Source organism: Astyanax mexicanus, chromosome 8 (genome assembly GCF_023375975.1).
Source record: "Astyanax mexicanus isolate ESR-SI-001 chromosome 8, AstMex3_surface, whole genome shotgun sequence".
NCBI lineage: Eukaryota > Metazoa > Chordata > Actinopteri > Characiformes > Acestrorhamphidae > Astyanax > Astyanax mexicanus.
The window spans coordinates 33,083,900-33,096,447 of NC_064415.1; the positions used below are offsets into that span (position 1 = coordinate 33,083,900).

At 43.4% G+C, this 12,548-nt stretch overlaps 28 non-coding genes across 28 annotated transcripts; all 28 read right to left on the bottom strand.

Annotated features, from left to right (window-relative positions):
* Window positions 1-487: 487 nt before the first annotated feature.
* Window positions 488-559, bottom strand: trnaq-cug (transfer RNA glutamine (anticodon CUG)). The gene has a single exon. It is a non-coding gene; the product is annotated as a tRNA-Gln (tRNA).
* A 672-nt stretch (window positions 560-1,231) lies between these two features.
* Window positions 1,232-1,303, bottom strand: trnaq-uug (transfer RNA glutamine (anticodon UUG)). Its single transcript has one exon. It is a non-coding gene; the product is annotated as a tRNA-Gln (tRNA).
* A 100-nt stretch (window positions 1,304-1,403) lies between these two features.
* On the bottom strand, window positions 1,404-1,476 carry trnaf-gaa (transfer RNA phenylalanine (anticodon GAA)). Its single transcript has one exon. It is a non-coding gene; the product is annotated as a tRNA-Phe (tRNA).
* Window positions 1,477-1,974: 498 nt separating this feature from the next.
* trnaq-cug (transfer RNA glutamine (anticodon CUG)) lies at window positions 1,975-2,046 on the bottom strand. Its single transcript has one exon. It is a non-coding gene; the product is annotated as a tRNA-Gln (tRNA).
* Window positions 2,047-2,146: 100 nt separating this feature from the next.
* Window positions 2,147-2,219, bottom strand: trnaf-gaa (transfer RNA phenylalanine (anticodon GAA)). Its single transcript has one exon. It is a non-coding gene; the product is annotated as a tRNA-Phe (tRNA).
* Window positions 2,220-2,719: 500 nt separating this feature from the next.
* trnaq-cug (transfer RNA glutamine (anticodon CUG)) lies at window positions 2,720-2,791 on the bottom strand. The gene has a single exon. It is a non-coding gene; the product is annotated as a tRNA-Gln (tRNA).
* Window positions 2,792-2,891: 100 nt separating this feature from the next.
* Window positions 2,892-2,964, bottom strand: trnaf-gaa (transfer RNA phenylalanine (anticodon GAA)). Its single transcript has one exon. It is a non-coding gene; the product is annotated as a tRNA-Phe (tRNA).
* Window positions 2,965-3,462: 498 nt separating this feature from the next.
* trnaq-cug (transfer RNA glutamine (anticodon CUG)) lies at window positions 3,463-3,534 on the bottom strand. Its single transcript has one exon. It is a non-coding gene; the product is annotated as a tRNA-Gln (tRNA).
* A 100-nt stretch (window positions 3,535-3,634) lies between these two features.
* trnaf-gaa (transfer RNA phenylalanine (anticodon GAA)) lies at window positions 3,635-3,707 on the bottom strand. Its single transcript has one exon. It is a non-coding gene; the product is annotated as a tRNA-Phe (tRNA).
* Window positions 3,708-4,205: 498 nt separating this feature from the next.
* Window positions 4,206-4,278, bottom strand: trnaq-cug (transfer RNA glutamine (anticodon CUG)). The gene has a single exon. It is a non-coding gene; the product is annotated as a tRNA-Gln (tRNA).
* Window positions 4,279-4,949: 671 nt separating this feature from the next.
* On the bottom strand, window positions 4,950-5,021 carry trnaq-cug (transfer RNA glutamine (anticodon CUG)). The gene has a single exon. It is a non-coding gene; the product is annotated as a tRNA-Gln (tRNA).
* Window positions 5,022-5,121: 100 nt separating this feature from the next.
* trnaf-gaa (transfer RNA phenylalanine (anticodon GAA)) lies at window positions 5,122-5,194 on the bottom strand. The gene has a single exon. It is a non-coding gene; the product is annotated as a tRNA-Phe (tRNA).
* Window positions 5,195-5,692: 498 nt separating this feature from the next.
* On the bottom strand, window positions 5,693-5,764 carry trnaq-cug (transfer RNA glutamine (anticodon CUG)). The gene has a single exon. It is a non-coding gene; the product is annotated as a tRNA-Gln (tRNA).
* Window positions 5,765-5,864: 100 nt separating this feature from the next.
* On the bottom strand, window positions 5,865-5,937 carry trnaf-gaa (transfer RNA phenylalanine (anticodon GAA)). Its single transcript has one exon. It is a non-coding gene; the product is annotated as a tRNA-Phe (tRNA).
* A 499-nt stretch (window positions 5,938-6,436) lies between these two features.
* Window positions 6,437-6,508, bottom strand: trnaq-cug (transfer RNA glutamine (anticodon CUG)). Its single transcript has one exon. It is a non-coding gene; the product is annotated as a tRNA-Gln (tRNA).
* Window positions 6,509-6,608: 100 nt separating this feature from the next.
* trnaf-gaa (transfer RNA phenylalanine (anticodon GAA)) lies at window positions 6,609-6,681 on the bottom strand. The gene has a single exon. It is a non-coding gene; the product is annotated as a tRNA-Phe (tRNA).
* Window positions 6,682-7,179: 498 nt separating this feature from the next.
* trnaq-cug (transfer RNA glutamine (anticodon CUG)) lies at window positions 7,180-7,251 on the bottom strand. Its single transcript has one exon. It is a non-coding gene; the product is annotated as a tRNA-Gln (tRNA).
* A 100-nt stretch (window positions 7,252-7,351) lies between these two features.
* Window positions 7,352-7,424, bottom strand: trnaf-gaa (transfer RNA phenylalanine (anticodon GAA)). Its single transcript has one exon. It is a non-coding gene; the product is annotated as a tRNA-Phe (tRNA).
* A 498-nt stretch (window positions 7,425-7,922) lies between these two features.
* trnaq-cug (transfer RNA glutamine (anticodon CUG)) lies at window positions 7,923-7,994 on the bottom strand. The gene has a single exon. It is a non-coding gene; the product is annotated as a tRNA-Gln (tRNA).
* A 100-nt stretch (window positions 7,995-8,094) lies between these two features.
* On the bottom strand, window positions 8,095-8,167 carry trnaf-gaa (transfer RNA phenylalanine (anticodon GAA)). The gene has a single exon. It is a non-coding gene; the product is annotated as a tRNA-Phe (tRNA).
* Window positions 8,168-8,665: 498 nt separating this feature from the next.
* Window positions 8,666-8,737, bottom strand: trnaq-cug (transfer RNA glutamine (anticodon CUG)). The gene has a single exon. It is a non-coding gene; the product is annotated as a tRNA-Gln (tRNA).
* Window positions 8,738-9,409: 672 nt separating this feature from the next.
* trnaq-uug (transfer RNA glutamine (anticodon UUG)) lies at window positions 9,410-9,481 on the bottom strand. The gene has a single exon. It is a non-coding gene; the product is annotated as a tRNA-Gln (tRNA).
* Window positions 9,482-10,152: 671 nt separating this feature from the next.
* trnaq-cug (transfer RNA glutamine (anticodon CUG)) lies at window positions 10,153-10,224 on the bottom strand. The gene has a single exon. It is a non-coding gene; the product is annotated as a tRNA-Gln (tRNA).
* Window positions 10,225-10,324: 100 nt separating this feature from the next.
* On the bottom strand, window positions 10,325-10,397 carry trnaf-gaa (transfer RNA phenylalanine (anticodon GAA)). Its single transcript has one exon. It is a non-coding gene; the product is annotated as a tRNA-Phe (tRNA).
* A 498-nt stretch (window positions 10,398-10,895) lies between these two features.
* trnaq-cug (transfer RNA glutamine (anticodon CUG)) lies at window positions 10,896-10,967 on the bottom strand. The gene has a single exon. It is a non-coding gene; the product is annotated as a tRNA-Gln (tRNA).
* A 100-nt stretch (window positions 10,968-11,067) lies between these two features.
* Window positions 11,068-11,140, bottom strand: trnaf-gaa (transfer RNA phenylalanine (anticodon GAA)). The gene has a single exon. It is a non-coding gene; the product is annotated as a tRNA-Phe (tRNA).
* A 498-nt stretch (window positions 11,141-11,638) lies between these two features.
* On the bottom strand, window positions 11,639-11,711 carry trnaq-cug (transfer RNA glutamine (anticodon CUG)). The gene has a single exon. It is a non-coding gene; the product is annotated as a tRNA-Gln (tRNA).
* Window positions 11,712-12,381: 670 nt separating this feature from the next.
* On the bottom strand, window positions 12,382-12,453 carry trnaq-cug (transfer RNA glutamine (anticodon CUG)). The gene has a single exon. It is a non-coding gene; the product is annotated as a tRNA-Gln (tRNA).
* Window positions 12,454-12,548: the final 95 nt, after the last annotated feature.

Consider the following 12,548-nt stretch of genomic DNA (forward strand, 5'->3'; position numbering starts at 1 on the left):
GAAACCTCACGCTGCATCACCTGTCTGTCCATGTTCAGTTAAGCTAGCAAGCTCCAACAAAATCCTTGCAACAACTTAATGTGTCTTTCTTGGGTGGAAAGCTATGTGGAAGGCTATGCTTTGCCTTTGAAAAATAATAACTTTCTCCCCATCGGGGAATCGAACCCCGGTCTTCCGCGTGACAAGCGGAGATACTGTCCACTATACTAACGAGGAGCACAGAACGATACTGTGTACTCCAAAAAACGTGATTTACTAAACCACTTGTTAGGTTTCACCACTCTCTGCAGTGGTTTCGTCTTTGAAACAGAGCATTTCCCTTACCACACAGTGACGGCACAGGATCTAGAGTTCTTTTACAAGGCTTCATTTGAGGCAGTGTTCATGAAAAACGATGGATGTATTTCAACACTCTACAGAATCTTTAGGTAGGCGATGTGTTATTTTGCCCTGTTTTCTCAAATTAACTGTATTTTGAAGGAAAACAAGGTTCCACCGAGATTTGAACTCAGATCGCTGGATTCAGAGTTCAGAGTGCTAACCATTACACCATGGAACCCACGTCGAAAGCTTACCTTGAAGATTTCTTATAAACTTATCATGTCAATAGCTGATTAGAAACACAACGTCAACAAGCACAAAGAACACCCTCAGTGTTCTGCCGAAACCCGGGATCGAACCAGGGACCTTTAGATCTTCAGTCTAACACTCTCCCAACTGAGCTATTTCGCCAGCACACAGAGGAATCCTCACGCTGCATCACCTGTCTGTCCATGTTCAGTTAAGCTAGCAAACTCCAACAAAAACCTTGCAACAACTTAATGTGTCTTTCTTGGGTGACAAGCTATGTGGAAGGCTATGCTTTGCCTTTGAAAAAGGATAACTTTCTCCCCGTCGGGAAATCTAACCCCGGGCTTCCGCGTGACAGGCGGAGATTCTGTCCACTATACTAACGAGGAGCACAGAACGCTTCTGTGTACTCCAAAAAAACGTGATTTACTGAACCACTTGTTTGGCTTCACCACTCTCTGCAAGAGTTTCGTCTTTGAAACAGAGCATTTTCCCTACCACACAGTGACGGTACAGGATCTAGAGTTCTTTTACAAGGCTTCATTTGAGGCAGTGTTCATGAAAAACGATGGATGTATTTCACCACTCTACAGACTCTTTAGGTAGGCGATGTGTTATTTTGCCCTGTTTTCTCAAATTAATTGTATTTTGAAGGAAAACAAGGTTCCACCGAGATTTGAACTCGGATCACTGGATTCAAAGTCCAGAGTGCTAACCATTACACCATGGAACCCACGTCAAAAGCTTACCTTGAAGATTTCTTATAAACTTATCATGTCAAAAGCTGATTAGAAACACATCGTCAACAAGCACAAAGAAGACCCTCAGTGTTCTGCCGAAACCCGGGATCGAACCAGGGACCTTTAGATCTTCAGTCTAACGCTCTCCCAACTGAGCTATTTCGGCAGCACAAAGAAGAAACCTCACGCTGCATCACCTGTCTGTCCATGTTCAGTTAAGCTAGCAAGCTCCAACAAAATCCTTGCAACAACTTAATGTGTCTTTCTTGGGTAGAAAGCTATGTGGAAGGCTATGCTTTGCCTTTGAAAAAGAATTACTTTCTCCCCGTCGGGGAATCGAACCCCGGTCTTCCGCGTGACAGGCGGAGATACTGTCCACTATACTAACGAGGAGCACAGAACGATACTGTGTACTCCAAAAAACGTGATTTACTAAACCACTTGTTAGGTTTCACCACTTTCTGCAAGAGTTTCGTCTTTGAAACAGAGCATTTTCCCTACCACACAGTGACGGTACAGGATCTAGAGTTCTTTTACAAGGCTTCATTTGAGGCAGTGTTCATGAAAAACAATGGATGTATTTCACCACTCTACAGACTCTTTAGGTAGGCGATGTGTTATTTTGCCCTGTTTTCTCAAATTAATTGTATTTTGAAGGAAAACAAGGTTCCACCGAGATTTGAACTCGGATCGCTGGATTCAGAGTCCAGAGTGCTAACCATTACACCATGGAACCCACATCAAAAGCTTACCTTGAAGATTTCTTATAAACTTATCATGTCAAAAGCTGATTAGAAACACAACATCAACAAGCACAAAGAAGACCCTCAGTGTTCTGCCGAAACCCGGGATCGAACCAGGGACCTTTAGATCTTCAGTCTAACGCTCTCCCAACTGAGCTATTTCGGCAGCACACAGAGGAAATCTCACGCTGCATCACCTGTCTGTCCATGTTCAATTAAGCTAGCAAGCTCCAACAAAATCCTTGCAACAACTTAATGTGTCTTTCTTGGGTGGAAAGCTATGTGGAAGGCTATGCTTTGCCTTTGAAAAAGAATAACTTTTTGTCCACGTCGGGGAATCGAACCCCGGTCTTCCGCGTGACAGGTGGAGATACTGTCCACTATACTAACGAGGAGCACAGAACGATACTGTGTACTCCAAAAAACGTGATTTACTAAACCACTTGTTAGGTTTCACCACTCTCTGCAGTGGTTTCGTCTTTGAAACAGAGCATTTTCCTTACCACACAGTGACGGCACAGGATCTAGAGTTCTTTTACAAGGCTTCATTTGAGGCAGTCTTCATGAAAAACGATGGATGTATTTCAACACTCTACAGAATCTTTAGGTAGGCGATGTGTTATTTTGCCCTGTTTTCTCAAATTAACTGTATTTTGAAGGAAAACAAGGTTCCACCGAGATTTGAACTCAGATCGCTGGATTCAGAGTCCAGAGTGCTAACCATTACACCATGGAACCCACATCGAAAGCTTACCTTGAAGATTTCTTATAAACTTATCATGTCAAAAGCTGATTAGAAACACAACATCAACAAGCACAAAGAAGACCCTCAGTGTTCTGCCGAAACCCGGGATCGAACCAGGGACCTTTAGATCTTCAGTCTAACGCTCTCCCAACTGAGCTATTTCGGCAGCACACAGAGGAAACCTCACGCTGCATAACCTGTCTGTCCATGTTCAGTTAAGCTAGCAAGCTCCAACAAAATCCTTGCAACAACTTAATGTGTCTTTCTTGGGTAGAAAGCTATGTGGAAGGCTATGCTTTGCCTTTGAAAAATAATAACTTTCTCCCCGTCGGGGAATCGAACCCCGGTCTTCCGCGTGACAGGCGGAGATACTGTCCACTATACTAACGAGGAGCACAGAACGATACTGTGTACTCCAAAAAACGTGTTTTACTAAACCACTTGTTAGGTTTCACCACTCTCTGCAAGAGTTTCGTCTTTGAAACAGAGCATTTTCCCTACCACACAGTGACGGTACAGGATCTAGAGTTCTTTTACAAGGCTTCATTTGAGGCAGTGTTCATGAAAAACAATGGATGTATTTCACCACTCTACAGACTCTTTAGGTAGGCGATGTGTTATTTTGCCCTGTTTTCTCAAATTAATTGTATTTTGAAGGAAAACAAGGTTCCACCGAGATTTGAACTCGGATCGCTGGATTCAGAGTCCAGAGTGCTAACCATTACACCATGGAACCCACGTCAAAAGCTTACCTTGAAGATTTCTTATAAACTTATCATCTCAAAAGCTGATTAGAAACACAACATCAACAAGCACAAAGAAGACCCTCAGTGTTCTGCCGAAACCAGGGATCGAACCAGGGACCTTTAGATCTTCAGTCTAATGCTCTCCCAACTGAGCTATTTCGGCAGCACACAGAGGAAACCTCACGCTGCATCACCTGTCTGTCCATGTTCAATTAAGCTAGCAAGCTCCAACAAAATCCTTGCAACAACTTAATGTGTCTTTCTTGGGTGGAAAGCTATGTGGAAGGCTATGCTTTGCCTTTGAAAAATAATAACTTTCTCCCCGTCAGGGAATCGAACCCCGGTCTTCCGCGTGACAGGCGGAGATACTGTCCACTATACTAACGAGGAGCACAGAACGATGCTGTGTACTCCAAGAAACGTGATTTACTAAACCACTTGTTAGGTTTCACCACTCTCTGCAGTGGTTTCGTCTTTGAAACAGAGCATTTTCCTTACCACACAGTGACGGCACAGGATCTAGAGTTCTTTTACAAGGCTTCATTTGAGGCAGTGTTCATGAAAAACGATGGATGTATTTCAACACTCTACAGAATCTTTAGGTAGGCGATGTGTTATTTTGCCCTGTTTTCTCAAATTAACTGTATTTTGAAGGAAAACAAGGGTCCACCGAGATTTGAACTCAGATCACTGGATTCAGAGTCCAGAGTGCTAACCATTACACCATGGAACCCACATCGAAAGCTTACCTTGAAGATTTCTTATAAACTTATCATGTCAATAGCTGATTAGAAACACAACGTCAACAAGCACAAAGAACACCCTCAGTGTTCTGCCGAAACCCGGGATCGAACCAGGGACCTTTAGATCTTCAGTCTAACACTCTCCCAACTGAGCTATTTCTCCAGCACACTGTGGAAACCTCACGCTGCATCACCTGTCTGTCCATGTTCAGTTAAGCTAGCAAACTCCAACAAAAACCTTGCAACAACTTAATGTGTCTTTCTTGGGTGACAAGCTATGTGGAAGGCTATGCTTTGCCTTTGAAAAAGGATAACTTTCTCCCCGTCGGGAAATCTAACCCCGGGCTTCCGCGTGACAGGCGGAGATTCTGTCCACTATACTAACGAGGAGCACAGAACGCTTCTGTGTACTCCAAAAAAACGTGATTTACTGAACCACTTGTTTGGCTTCACCACTCTCTGCAAGAGTTTCGTCTTTGAAACAGAGCATTTTCCCTACCACACAGTGACGGTACAGGATCTAGAGTTCTTTTACAAGGCTTCATTTGAGGCAGTGTTCATGAAAAACAATGGATGTATTTCACCACTCTACAGACTCTTTAGGTAGGTGATGTGTTATTTTGCCCTGTTTTCTCAAATTAATTGTATTTTGAAGGAAAACAAGGTTCCACCGAGATTTGAACTCGGATCGCTGGATTCAGAGTCCAGAGTGCTAACCATTACACCATGGAACCCACGTCAAAAGCTTACCTTGAAGATTTCTTATAAACTTATCATGTCAAAAGCTGATTAGAAACACAACATCAACAAGCACAAAGAAGACCCTCAGTGTTCTGCCGAAACCCGGGATCGAACCAGGGACCTTTAGATCTTCAGTCTAACGCTCTCCCAACTGAGCTATTTCGGCAGCACACAGAGGAAACCTCACGCTGCATCACCTGTCTGTCCATGTTCAGTTAAGCTAGCAAGCTCCAACAAAATCCTTGCAACAACTTAATGTGTCTTTCTTGGGTGGAAAGCTATGTGGAAGGCTATGCTTTGCCTTTGAAAAATAATAACTTTCTCCCCGTCGGGGAATCGAACCCCGGTCTTCCGCGTGACAGGCGGAGATACTGTCCACTATACTAACGAGGAGCACAGAACGATACTGTGTACTCCAAAAAACGTGATTTACTAAACCACTTGTTAGGTTTCACCACTCTCTGCAAGAGTTTCGTCTTTGAAACAGAGCATTTTCCCTACCACACAGTGACGGTACAGGATCTAGAGTTCTTTTACAAGGCTTCATTTGAGGCAGTGTTCATGAAAAACAATGGATGTATTTCACCACTCTACAGACTCTTTAGGTAGGCGATGTGTTATTTTGCCCTGTTTTCTCAAATTAATTGTATTTTGAAGGAAAACAAGGTTCCACCGAGATTTGAACTCGGATCGCTGGATTCAGAGTCCAGAGTGCTAACCATTACACCATGGAACCCATGTCAAAAGCTTACCTTGAAGATTTCTTATAAACTTATCATGTCAAAAGCTGATTAGAAACACAACATCAACAAGCACAAAGAAGACTCTCAGTGTTCTGCCGAAACCCGGGATCGAACCAGGGACCTTTAGATCTTCAGTCTAACGCTCTCCCAACTGAGCTATTTCGGCAGCACAAAGAAGAAACCTCACGCTGCATCTCCTGTCTGTCCATGTTCAGTTAAGCTAGCAAGCTCCAACAAAATCCTTGCAACAACTTAATGTGTCTTTCTTGGGTGACAAGCTATGTGGAAGGCTATGCTTTGCCTTTGAAAAAGGATAACTTTCTCCCCGTCGGGAAATCTAACCCCGGGCTTCCGCGTGACAGGCGGAGATTCTGTCCACTATACTAACGAGGAGCACAGAACACTTCTGTGTACTCCAAAAAAACGTGATTTACTGAACCACTTGTTTGGCTTCACCACTCTCTGCAAGAGTTTCGTCTTTGAAACAGAGCATTTTCCCTACCACACAGTGACGGTACAGGATCTAGAGTTCTTTTACAAGGCTTCATTTGAGGCAGTGTTCATGAAAAACAATGGATGTATTTCACCACTCTACAGACTCTTTAGGTAGGTGATGTGTTATTTTGCCCTGTTTTCTCAAATTAATTGTATTTTGAAGGAAAACAAGGTTCCACCGAGATTTGAACTCGGATCGCTGGATTCAGAGTCCAGAGTGCTAACCATTACACCATGGAACCCACGTCAAAAGCTTACCTTGAAGATTTCTTATAAACTTATCATGTCAAAAGCTGATTAGAAACACATCGTCAACAAGCACAAAGAAGACCCTCAGCGTTCTGCCGAAACCCGGGATCGAACCAGGGACCTTTAGATCTTCAGTCTAACGCTCTCCCAACTGAGCTATTTCGGCAGCACACAGAGGAAACCTCACGCTGCATCACCTGTCTGTCCATGTTCAGTTAAGCTAGCAAGCTCCAACAAAATCCTTGCAACAACTTAATGTGTCTTTCTTGGGTGGAAAGCTATGTGGAAGGCTATGCTTTGCCTTTGAAAAATAATAACTTTCTCCCCATCGGGGAATCGAACCCCGGTCTTCCGCGTGACAAGCGGAGATACTGTCCACTATACTAACGAGGAGCACAGAACGATACTGTGTACTCCAAAAAACGTGATTTACTAAACCACTTGTTAGGTTTCACCACTCTCTGCAGTGGTTTCGTCTTTGAAACAGAGCATTTCCCTTACCACACAGTGACGGCACAGGATCTAGAGTTCTTTTACAAGGCTTCATTTGAGGCAGTGTTCATGAAAAACGATGGATGTATTTCAACACTCTACAGAATCTTTAGGTAGGCGATGTGTTATTTTGCCCTGTTTTCTCAAATTAACTGTATTTTGAAGGAAAACAAGGTTCCACCGAGATTTGAACTCAGATCGCTGGATTCAGAGTTCAGAGTGCTAACCATTACACCATGGAACCCACGTCGAAAGCTTACCTTGAAGATTTCTTATAAACTTATCATGTCAAAAGCTGATTAGAAACACAACATCAACAAGCACAAAGAAGACCCTCAGTGTTCTGCCGAAACCCGGGATCGAACCAGGGACCTTTAGATCTTCAGTCTAACGCTCTCCCAACTGAGCTATTTCGGCAGCACACAGAGGAAACCTCACGCTGCATCACCTGTCTGTCCATGTTCAGTTAAGCTAGCAAGCTCCAACAAAATCCTTGCAACAACTTAATGTGTCTTTCTTGGGTGGAAAGCTATGTGGAAGGCTATGCTTTGCCTTTGAAAAATAATAACTTTCTCCCCGTCGGGGAATCGAACCCCGGTCTTCCGCGTGACAGGCGGAGATACTGTCCACTATACTAACGAGGACCACAGAACGATACTGTGTACTCCAAAAAACGTGATTTACTAAACCACTTGTTATGTTTCACCACTCTCTGCAAGAGTTTCGTCTTTGAAACAGAGCATTTTCCCTACCACACAGTGACGGTACAGGATCTAGAGTTCTTTTACAAGGCTTCATTTGAGGCAGTGTTCATGAAAAACAATGGATGTATTTCACCACTCTACAGACTCTTTAGGTAGGCGATGTGTTATTTTGCCCTGTTTTCTCAAATTAATTGTATTTTGAAGGAAAACAAGGTTCCACCGAGATTTGAACTCGGATCGCTGGATTCAGAGTCCAGAGTGCTAACCATTACACCATGGAACCCATGTCAAAAGCTTACCTTGAAGATTTCTTATAAACTTATCATGTCAAAAGCTGATTAGAAACACAACATCAACAAGCACAAAGAAGACTCTCAGTGTTCTGCCGAAACCCGGGATCGAACCAGGGACCTTTAGATCTTCAGTCTAACGCTCTCCCAACTGAGCTATTTCGGCAGCACAAAGAAGAAACCTCACGCTGCATCTCCTGTCTGTCCATGTTCAGTTAAGCTAGCAAGCTCCAACAAAATCCTTGCAACAACTTAATGTGTCTTTCTTGGGTGACAAGCTATGTGGAAGGCTATGCTTTGCCTTTGAAAAAGGATAACTTTCTCCCCGTCGGGAAATCTAACCCCGGGCTTCCGCGTGACAGGCGGAGATTCTGTCCACTATACTAACGAGGAGCACAGAACGATACTGTGTACTCCAAAAAACGTGATTTACTAAACCACTTGTTAGGTTTCACCACTCTCTGCAGTGGTTTCGTCTTTGAAACAGAGCATTTCCCTTACCACACAGTGACGGCACAGGATCTAGAGTTCTTTTACAAGGCTTCATTTGAGGCAGTGTTCATGAAAAACGATGGATGTATTTCAACACTCTACAGAATCTTTAGGTAGGCGATGTGTTATTTTGCCCTGTTTTCTCAAATTAACTGTATTTTGAAGGAAAACAAGGTTCCACCGAGATTTGAACTCAGATCGCTGGATTCAGAGTTCAGAGTGCTAACCATTACACCATGGAACCCACGTCGAAAGCTTACCTTGAAGATTTCTTATAAACTTATCATGTCAATAGCTGATTAGAAACACAACGTCAACAAGCACAAAGAACACCCTCAGTGTTCTGCCGAAACCCGGGATCGAACCAGGGACCTTTAGATCTTCAGTCTAACACTCTCCCAACTGAGCTATTTCGCCAGCACACAGAGGAATCCTCACGCTGCATCACCTGTCTGTCCATGTTCAGTTAAGCTAGCAAACTCCAACAAAAACCTTGCAACAACTTAATGTGTCTTTCTTGGGTGACAAGCTATGTGGAAGGCTATGCTTTGCCTTTGAAAAAGGATAACTTTCTCCCCGTCGGGAAATCTAACCCCGGGCTTCCGCGTGACAGGCGGAGATTCTGTCCACTATACTAACGAGGAGCACAGAACGCTTCTGTGTACTCCAAAAAAACGTGATTTACTGAACCACTTGTTTGGCTTCACCACTCTCTGCAAGAGTTTCGTCTTTGAAACAGAGCATTTTCCCTACCACACAGTGACGGTACAGGATCTAGAGTTCTTTTACAAGGCTTCATTTGAGGCAGTGTTCATGAAAAACGATGGATGTATTTCACCACTCTACAGACTCTTTAGGTAGGCGATGTGTTATTTTGCCCTGTTTTCTCAAATTAATTGTATTTTGAAGGAAAACAAGGTTCCACCGAGATTTGAACTCGGATCACTGGATTCAAAGTCCAGAGTGCTAACCATTACACCATGGAACCCACGTCAAAAGCTTACCTTGAAGATTTCTTATAAACTTATCATGTCAAAAGCTGATTAGAAACACATCGTCAACAAGCACAAAGAAGACCCTCAGTGTTCTGCCGAAACCCGGGATCGAACCAGGGACCTTTAGATCTTCAGTCTAACGCTCTCCCAAGTGAGCTATTTCGGCAGCACAAAGAAGAAACCTCACGCTGCATCACCTGTCTGTCCATGTTCAGTTAAGCTAGCAAGCTCCAACAAAATCCTTGCAACAACTTAATGTGTCTTTCTTGGGTAGAAAGCTATGTGGAAGGCTATGCTTTGCCTTTGAAAAAGAATAACTTTCTCCCCGTCGGGGAATCGAACCCCGGTCTTCCGCGTGACAGGCGGAGATACTGTCCACTATACTAACGAGGAGCACAGAACGATACTGTGTACTCCAAAAAACGTGATTTACTAAACCACTTGTTAGGTTTCACCACTTTCTGCAAGAGTTTCGTCTTTGAAACAGAGCATTTTCCCTACCACACAGTGACGGTACAGGATCTAGAGTTCTTTTACAAGGCTTCATTTGAGGCAGTGTTCATGAAAAATAATGGATGTATTTCACCACTCTACAGACTCTTTAGGTAGGCGATGTGTTATTTTGCCCTGTTTTCTCAAATTAATTGTATTTTGAAGGAAAACAAGGTTCCACCGAGATTTGAACTCGGATCGCTGGATTCAGAGTCCAGAGTGCTAACCATTACACCATGGAACCCACGTCAAAACCTTACCTTGAAGATTTCTTATAAACTTATCATGTCAAAAGCTGATTAGAAACACAACATCAACAAGCACAAAGAAGACCCTCAGTGTTCTGCCGAAACCCGGGATCGAACCAGGGACCTTTAGATCTTCAGTCTAACGCTCTCCCAACTGAGCTATTTCGGCAGCACACAGAGGAAATCTCACGCTGCATCACCTGTCTGTCCATGTTCAATTAAGCTAGCAAGCTCCAACAAAATCCTTGCAACAACTTAATGTGTCTTTCTTGGGTGGAAAGCTATGTGGAAGGCTATGCTTTGCCTTTGAAAAAGAATAACTTTCTCCACGTCGGGGAATCGAACCCCGGTCTTCCGCGTGACAGGTGGAGATACTGTCCACTATACTAACGAGGAGCACAGAACGATACTGTGTACTCCAAAAAACGTGATTTACTAAACCACTTGTTAGGTTTCACCACTCTCTGCAGTGGTTTCGTCTTTGAAACAGAGCATTTTCCTTACCACACAGTGACGGCACAGGATCTAGAGTTCTTTTACAAGGCTTCATTTGAGGCAGTCTTCATGAAAAACGATGGATGTATTTCAACACTCTACAGAATCTTTAGGTAGGCGATGTGTTATTTTGCCCTGTTTTCTCAAATTAACTGTATTTTGAAGGAAAACAAGGTTCCACCGAGATTTGAACTCAGATCACTGGATTCAGAGTCCAGAGTGCTAACCATTACACCATGGAACCCACGTCAAAAGCTTACCTTGAAGATTTCTTATAAACTTATCATCTCAAAAGCTGATTAGAAACACAACATCAACAAGCACAAAGAAGACCCTCAGTGTTCTGCCGAAACCCGGGATCGAACCAGGGACCTTTAGATCTTCAGTCTAATGCTCTCCCAACTGAGCTATTTCGGCAGCACACAGAGGAAACCTCACGCTGCATCACCTGTCTGTCCATGTTCAATTAAGCTAGCAAGCTCCAACAAAATCCTTGCAACAACTTAATGTGTCTTTCTTGGGTGGAAAGCTATGTGGAAGGCTATGCTTTGCCTTTGAAAAATAATAACTTTCTCCCCGTCGGGGAATCGAACCCCGGTCTTCCGCGTGACAGGCGGAGATACTGTCCACTATACTAACGAGGAGCACAGAACGATGCTGTGTACTCCAAAAAACGTGATTTACTAAACCACTTGTTAGGTTTCACCACTCTCTGCAGTGGTTTCGTCTTTGAAACAGAGCATTTTCCTTACCACACAGTGACGGCACAGGATCTAGAGTTCTTTTACAAGGCTTCATTTGAGGCAGTGTTCATGAAAAACGATGGATGTATTTCAACACTCTACAGAATCTTTAGGTAGGCGATGTGTTATTTTGCCCTGTTTTCTCAAATTAACTGTATTTTGAAGGAAAACAAGGGTCCACCGAGATTTGAACTCAGATCACTGGATTCAGAGTCCAGAGTGCTAACCATTACACCATGGAACCCACATCGAAAGCTTACCTTGAAGATTTCTTATAAACTTATCATGTCAATAGCTGATTAGAAACACAACGTCAACAAGCACAAAGAACACCCTCAGTGTTCTGCCGAAACCCGGGATCGAACCAGGGACCTTTAGATCTTCAGTCTAACACTCTCCCAACTGAGCTATTTCTCCAGCACACTGTGGAAACCTCACGCTGCATCACCTGTCTGTCCATGTTCAGTTAAGCTAGCAAACTCCAACAAAAACCTTGCAACAACTTAATGTGTCTTTCTTGGGTGACAAGCTATGTGGAAGGCTATGATTTGCCTTTGAAAAAGGATAACTTTCTCCCCGTCGGGAAATCTAACCCCGGGCTTCCGCGTGACAGGCGGAGATTCTGTCCACTATACTAACGAGGAGCACAGAACGATACTGTGTACTCCAAAAAACGTGATTTACTAAACCACTTGTTAGGTTTCACCACTCTCTGCAGTGGTTTCGTCTTTGAAACAGAGCATTTTCCTTACCACACAGTGACGGCACAGGATCTAGAGTTCTTTTACAAGGCTTCATTTGAGGCAGTGTTCATGAAAAACGATGGATGTATTTCAACACTCTACAGAATCTTTAGGTAGGCGATGTGTTATTTTGCCCTGTTTTCTCAAATTAATTGTATTTTGAAGGAAAACAAGGTTCCACCGAGATTTGAACTCGGATCACTGGATTCAGAGTCCAGAGTGCTAACCATTACACCATGGAACCCACGTCAAAAGCTTACCTTGAAGATTTCTTATAAACTTATCATGTCAAAAGCTGATTAGAAACACATCGTCAACAAGCACAAAGAAGACCCTTAG